The sequence below is a fragment of the Gracilinanus agilis genome, chromosome 4 (assembly GCF_016433145.1).
Source record: "Gracilinanus agilis isolate LMUSP501 chromosome 4, AgileGrace, whole genome shotgun sequence".
Lineage (NCBI taxonomy): Eukaryota > Metazoa > Chordata > Mammalia > Didelphimorphia > Didelphidae > Gracilinanus > Gracilinanus agilis.
The window spans coordinates 175,375,913-175,382,361 of record NC_058133.1 but is presented as its reverse complement, the minus strand read 5'-3'; the positions used below and the strand labels follow the sequence as shown (position 1 = coordinate 175,382,361).

At 38.4% G+C, this 6,449-nt stretch overlaps 1 pseudogene; it reads right to left on the bottom strand.

The window, feature by feature from the left end:
* Nucleotides 1–2,442: 2,442 nt before the first annotated feature.
* Nucleotides 2,443–3,811, bottom strand: LOC123243838 (annotated as a pseudogene).
* Between the last annotated feature and the right edge of the window lie 2,638 nt (nt 3,812–6,449).

Sequence of the window (6,449 nt, the reverse complement as noted above, 5' to 3'; positions counted from 1 at the left end):
ACAGACTCTCGAGCCTGTGCATTTTCTTCATTATATCTTTTCCCCCAAATCTGTTCTTCCTCTTAACTAGGCTATTTTTGTTGGTGATATCATTGTCTCAGTTTCCCAGGCAGAAATCATAGCGTATCCTTGATTCTTCTGTCTCCATTACCATTTTATATACATTAGATGATAAATTCTATCTATTCTCCTGTGATAATATCTCAATCATCCATTCTCTCTTTTCATTCCCACTATTTACTACCACTCTAGTTTAGGTTTTTGTGATGTCTTACTCATACTATTGAAAGAACCTTTTCTCTGGTCATCTTGCCTCCAGCATTTCCTCTCTCCAATTCATCCTTTACATTACAGAATGATCTTTGTGTAATGCACAGGTATGTCCATGTCATCTCCCCATTGTTTACCAAATAGAATATAAACTCCTTAGCCTGACATTTAAGGTCCTTCATAGCCTGATCCTAGTCTACCTTCTTAACTTGCACATGACTTTACATGTTAGTTGTTTTACCCAAACTTACAAACCACCGATACCTAGAATTATCTTGCCTTCTTATGCCAGCAGTTACAAACTATTCTTTCCTGGAGGTCTCCCCCAATATCTCCACTTGTTAAAATCCTTCCCTTCATTCAAGTTTCAATTTGAGAGACCTCCTCTGTGAATTCTAATCCCAGCCCTCTACCGCCTAACCTCAAGTGTGTCTTCCATACTGATAAGCACTACTCTGTTGTAATTATCTTATATTTTCTATGATTCTTATTTGTATAGTTCATGAGAGTAAGGGTACATCTTTGTATCCCCTGTGCCTAACACAGTCCCGTGCACACTTAACAGATGCTTGTTAAATTGAATTAGATTCTAAGGAAAATGTTAAAGGTTCAAAGGTTCAACCTTTAGTAAGTCACAGACCTTTTGCACTTTTGTTTTCTGACCTTCAAGATAATATTTCATGCTTACTTATGTAAGGAGGGGCTCAAAGCCAAGTTTCAGTCATATCTACATAGTAAAGGTAGAAATTTGGGACAAAAGGTTGGAGTGATTGAGGTAGAAGACAGGCCCTGAAGATACTCCTTTTAGAGATTTTTTTTTTGGCCCCATTTGCCTTACTTCTTTCCATTCATTTGTATAGGAAACCAAAAAGAATTTCAGTGGAGAAATCTGTAGAGTCTTAGAACCAGACATCCCTTGGCAGTTTGTTGGAAGCATAATTTCTAAAATGATGTTGAATCAGTTTAGTTTGGCAAATGGAAATTAATGGGAGGTATGAAGACTTTTTGACCCTGTCAGATAGAGATTTGGGGCAGAGATCATATACTTGCTATCAAGAAGTTAAGAATTAAAAATATATTTAGTGCCTATAGAAAATACTTAAACAGACACTCTATGTTCCAAAAGCTTTGCCATGGAGGCAAGGCTTATATTAGAATGAAAAAAGCCCATCATTACCAAGGCTCTGAGGACAGACTCTGCTATGGGAAAGAAAGCAGGTAAATGCTTTCCCTTCATCTGTTATGGGTATGGAGGCCCTGCCTTTCCAAAAGAATTGAACCTTAAGCCAGTAAGTTAAAAGAGATGTGGCACAGCTCATTTGTCTCCCACTATTTTTTCCTTTCTTTATATCACCAACACCCAAAATAGTGCCTGGCACATCGAAAGCTTGACAAATGCTTGTTGACTTGTCCTGTGGGAAATAGGTAACATCTCAATAGAGGACTCCAGTTGAAGGTGATATGAGAAGTAGCATGAAGTTTCACAAATTTATATCCTATGGAGTCATACCTGGCAGTGGCCCACAGTAACCCTGGGACCAGAGGAACACTGTCAAGTAGAAACCATGGGAGACCAGAAAAGAAAGACCTTACAGAGAATACCAGAGCAGAGAAGGGTAGATCCAGGAGAAGCAGTGTGTTGACATTACCAGAAGATAGCAATAACCGTTAGTATCATGCATGTGAGTTGTCCTTCTACATATGTGCTCCTTTACATGTGTTCCCCAGGGTGTGCATCTTCTCACTGATTATGTATATTTTTTGAAGTAAAACTAACTTTAATCATTCTTAAATTATTGTAGCATTGACAGATTCTATTGTTACCAAAAGCACTGATTAAAGAATGCTTTACACTAGTATGTGCTTGTTGTCCCAACTACATTGCTGTATTTGAAACTGTTATTATATACATTTGCCTTCTTTATATTTTTATATGAAATTTGTGCTTTATTTTTATGTAACTATCATGCACCTACACCAGGTAATAAATTTTTTTTAGGAAATTAAAAAAATTTTTATTGACTAATTAAGAAAAATTTTCCATTGTTACATGATTCATATTCTTTCCCTTCCCTCCTCCCACCCCTTCCCATAACCAATGCGCAATTCCACTACACCAGGTAATAATAAACAAACAAAAACCCCAATAAATATTGGTTCTACTCAGATTCTTCAAATAGTCTTTGGTTGCTGAAGAAGACAGAAATTATAGTAAGTACCCTTTTCTCAAAATCCTGGAACCTTCCATCCATGCCAATCCTTTCCCCAAATGGTTTGCAGTTCCTCTGGTATGGTGTAATATGGATTTATTGTACTTGTCCTGTCATCTCATTCCATCCTACTCCTAGTATTGGATGAAGCACAACTCTCCCGATCATTATTAAAGTTCCTTCACTCTGGAAATGATTAGCAAGTTTCTTTCCTTAAGATGCCAGTTCACATTGGCTGACAAACAATATTTTTGAAGTTATCCCCATCAATTGGCTCAGAACTAGCTGTACCTCCGTAGAACCAACCCATTGTCGTGACCCGACAAACGTTGTTGGCTTTCGTGCACGTCAAGAGCCCGATGAATCTCCGGATGTGTTGGAATGGACCTGCCAGTATATCCCTTGTGCCTGAACCAAGAACAAAGTTTGTAGAGACCTGCCATCTATCTAATCTTGCATGTAATGATGATAACCATATATGCTACAAACTATGTAAATCACATCAGACTTTTGTACCCAGTGGATTTAGACGAGTATGAGAATTCCTCCTATGCCCGTCTTTATGGGATTCATCTGGGAAATGATATGCATTAGCTCCTTTGAAGTAAGGTCTATAATGAGGTAGGTTGAACAGGTCGTGCAATTCCTTTCTGTAAGACTGCAGCTGACCATCTGGAACTCTTGATGGATATGAAATCGTAACAAGATTTTTTTTCTCCCGGTAACAAAAAGTACAATGGCTCAGGGACCACGATAGATGTTCCTTTCATGTATTTCAAAATGCATTTCTCCATATCAGTTAGTTGATTGTGAATTGAATTTAGTAGACGGCTTTGAACTCTTCCCTATGATTCTTCTGGATCTGCAGATATAACCGTATCAAGTGGCAAAGTCATGTTAACATAGTGGCGACCTCCGCTTTCTTTTTCAATGAAGGGACCTATAGCAGCTAGAGAAGTTGAAATTTCCAGCATGAGATCTATATTTATTATCGGAGGCTCTCCTTGTAACTTTTTATCTTTCTTTTTGGTGAATTTTTGCTTTGTAACCTCTTCCTGGTCAAATTGAATAAAGCGTATTATTTCCTTACAAGCAGAATTGTCGGTTAGTTTTGCTGGAAGTGTGTTCATGGGGCTGTTGGGTCCTGTGTACACTGAACTGTGGCAAATTTTGAACACAAGGACAATTGATGAATGTTTGGTTGAAAGGTCACTCAATACATATTTCCATGCCTTTGTTATAGAAATATTATCAGCAGCAGCTAGCTGAAATACTAAATCAGGGCCTCTGCATATTCTGAAAAGCAGATCTATTATATCTGAAATCACCATATTAGGGAGACTCCAGGGGCTGAATCCCTAGGCATGGTCCAAGAAGGAAGGGGCCAGTTGTAGAGAGAGGTGATAATGTATATTTGTGAGAAAATGTAAAGCAGATTTATTGGTTAAATGGCCTGTTTTTACTATTATTACTTTATTTCACTAAATGCCTTTTCTTTTTTTTTTAAGATTTAAATATTTTATTTTTTTTAGAAAAATTTTCCATGGTTACATGATTCATGTTTTTACTTTCCCTTTCACTCCCCCACCCCCCCACCATATCCAATGCACATTTCCACTGATTTTAACAAGTGTCATCAATCAAGACTTATTTACATATTATTGATAGTTGCATCGCTGTGGCCGTTTTGGGTCTACATCCCCAATCATGTCCGCATCAATCCATGTGTTCCAGTGGTTGTTCTTTTATGTTTCCACTCCTGCAGTTCTTCCTCGGAATGTGGGTAGCGTTCTTTTCCATAAATCCCTCAGAATTGTCCTGGATCATTGCATTGCTGCTAGTACAGAAGTCCATTACATTAGATTTTACCACAGTGTATCAGTCTCTGTGTACAATGTTCTTCTGGTTCTGCTCCTTTCACTCTGCATCAATTCCTGGAGGTCTTTCCAGTTCACATGGAATTCTTCCAGTTTATTATGCCTTTGAGCACAATAGTATTCCATCACCAGCATATACCACAATTTGTTCAGCCATTCCCCAATTGAAGGGCATACCCTCGTTTTCCAGTTTTTTGCCACCACAAAAAGTGCAAATGCCTTTTTTAAAACTAATTTTTAAAATTATTTTTTATTGTGTAAACTCATTTTATTTTCTAATTTAAAAAATACTTAAAAAAAATTTTTTTAAAACCCTTACCTTCTGTCTTAGAATCAATACTGTGTTCCAAGGCAGAAGAGTGGTTATAGCTAGGCAATGGGAGTTAAGTGACTTGCTCAGGGTCACCCAGCTTGGAAGTATCTGAGGCCAGATTTGAACCCAGGACCTCCCATCTCTAGGCCTGGCTTTTAATCCACTGAGCCACCCAGCTGCCCCCTTTTTATTTTTATTTTATTTATTTATTTTTTACCAATTACACGTAATAAATTTCTACGCAAGTTTTCTTAAGGTATCTGATTGAACTTATCTCCCTTCTCCCTTCCTTTCCCCATCCTGGTGCTGCAGGCGATTCAGTCTGGGTTAGACATGTCTAATTAAGTTTTTTAAAGGTTTTTTATTTTGTTTTAGAAGAACCAGGAATTAGAGGAAAGGAGTGAGGAGTTTGGACTTGGGCACAGGCAGGCATTGATTCATACCAGCAGGGGAAGGGAAGACTGAGTTGATATTCAAACCCCACCTCCTGAAGAAAAAGGATTTGGGCCATTACTGCTGGTCTCATTTTGCTAGGGTGACTGGATTTTTAATCTTCCCCAGAGCTTCTTCATTTAACCAGTTGGGGAGGTTCCTGGGGACACTGGAGCTACAAAGACAAAAATAAAACAATCCCCAGTCCTGATTGTCAACTAGTTTATAGATAATAGATCAATAGGGTTTCCAATCCCCAATCCTTGACCTTGTTATCCTTTCCCTGTTTATAGATAAAGAGTGTTCAACAACAGGTACCTTCCTGAGTGGTCTTTCTATCATGGCCCTTGGGAAGGGAGTCAAACGAAGTCAGATCCTCAACGTTATCCAAGGCAAATCAATAGCCCAATACTAATTTATCCAACCCCAGGTTAGACCTGGAAAGGTTACCCATCTATCTAACCTCTCAAGGGTCTTACTTAGACTTACAGCTGTTAGAGAGAAGGGACAACTTACAGCAGCAGTCAAGGGTGAACGGAATAGGTGTTCCTCCATCAACTGCAGCTGAGGAGAATACAGATAGATACATCAATATCATTGTACATCTGTACATCTCCCTTGGATCCTTTATAGTCATGACAGTAGTAATGGGCAATATAGTTTAATCAGCCTGGAAATGTAGATTGAAGATGGATTGTAAAGGGCTAAATACTGAGTGGAGCTGGCATTTTATCCTGGAGACAACAGGGAACCCCTGAAGCTTTTTTAACAGAAGAGTAACATTTTTAGATCTCTGTTTTAGGAGTATCGCTTTGACAGTTGTGTGGAGGAAGAATGAATGAGAGAGGGAAGAAACTAGACACAAGGATACTAATTAGGAACTTGTACAATAGTTTTGGTGACAAGTGATAAAGGCTTGAATTAGGGTAATTGTGGCGTGAATTCACAAAAGGGAATGGATGCAAGAGGAGGTGGTAGGATAGAATTGAAAAGATACGACAACTAATTGACTGATGAGATGTGATAAGTGGGAGAGAGGGAAGAGTCGAGGACATCTCTTGGTTTATAAAATTGGGTGACCAGAAGTATATATCTTAGATTTAGAGCTAGGAAAAAACCTTAGAAAACATCCAATCCAACTTCAATTTTCAGATGAGGAAACTGAGGCCCAGAGAAAGTAAAAGACCTGTCCTGGGTCACACAGGTGGTACATATAAGTCATTTGACTCAAAATCCAGAGTTTTTTCATCATATGTAGAAGATTGGAAAATAATCTGGGAGTTAATCAAAGGCAAAATACCTGATAAGATTACAGGCCTGGATGCCTCTCATGAAACTGGATGTGTC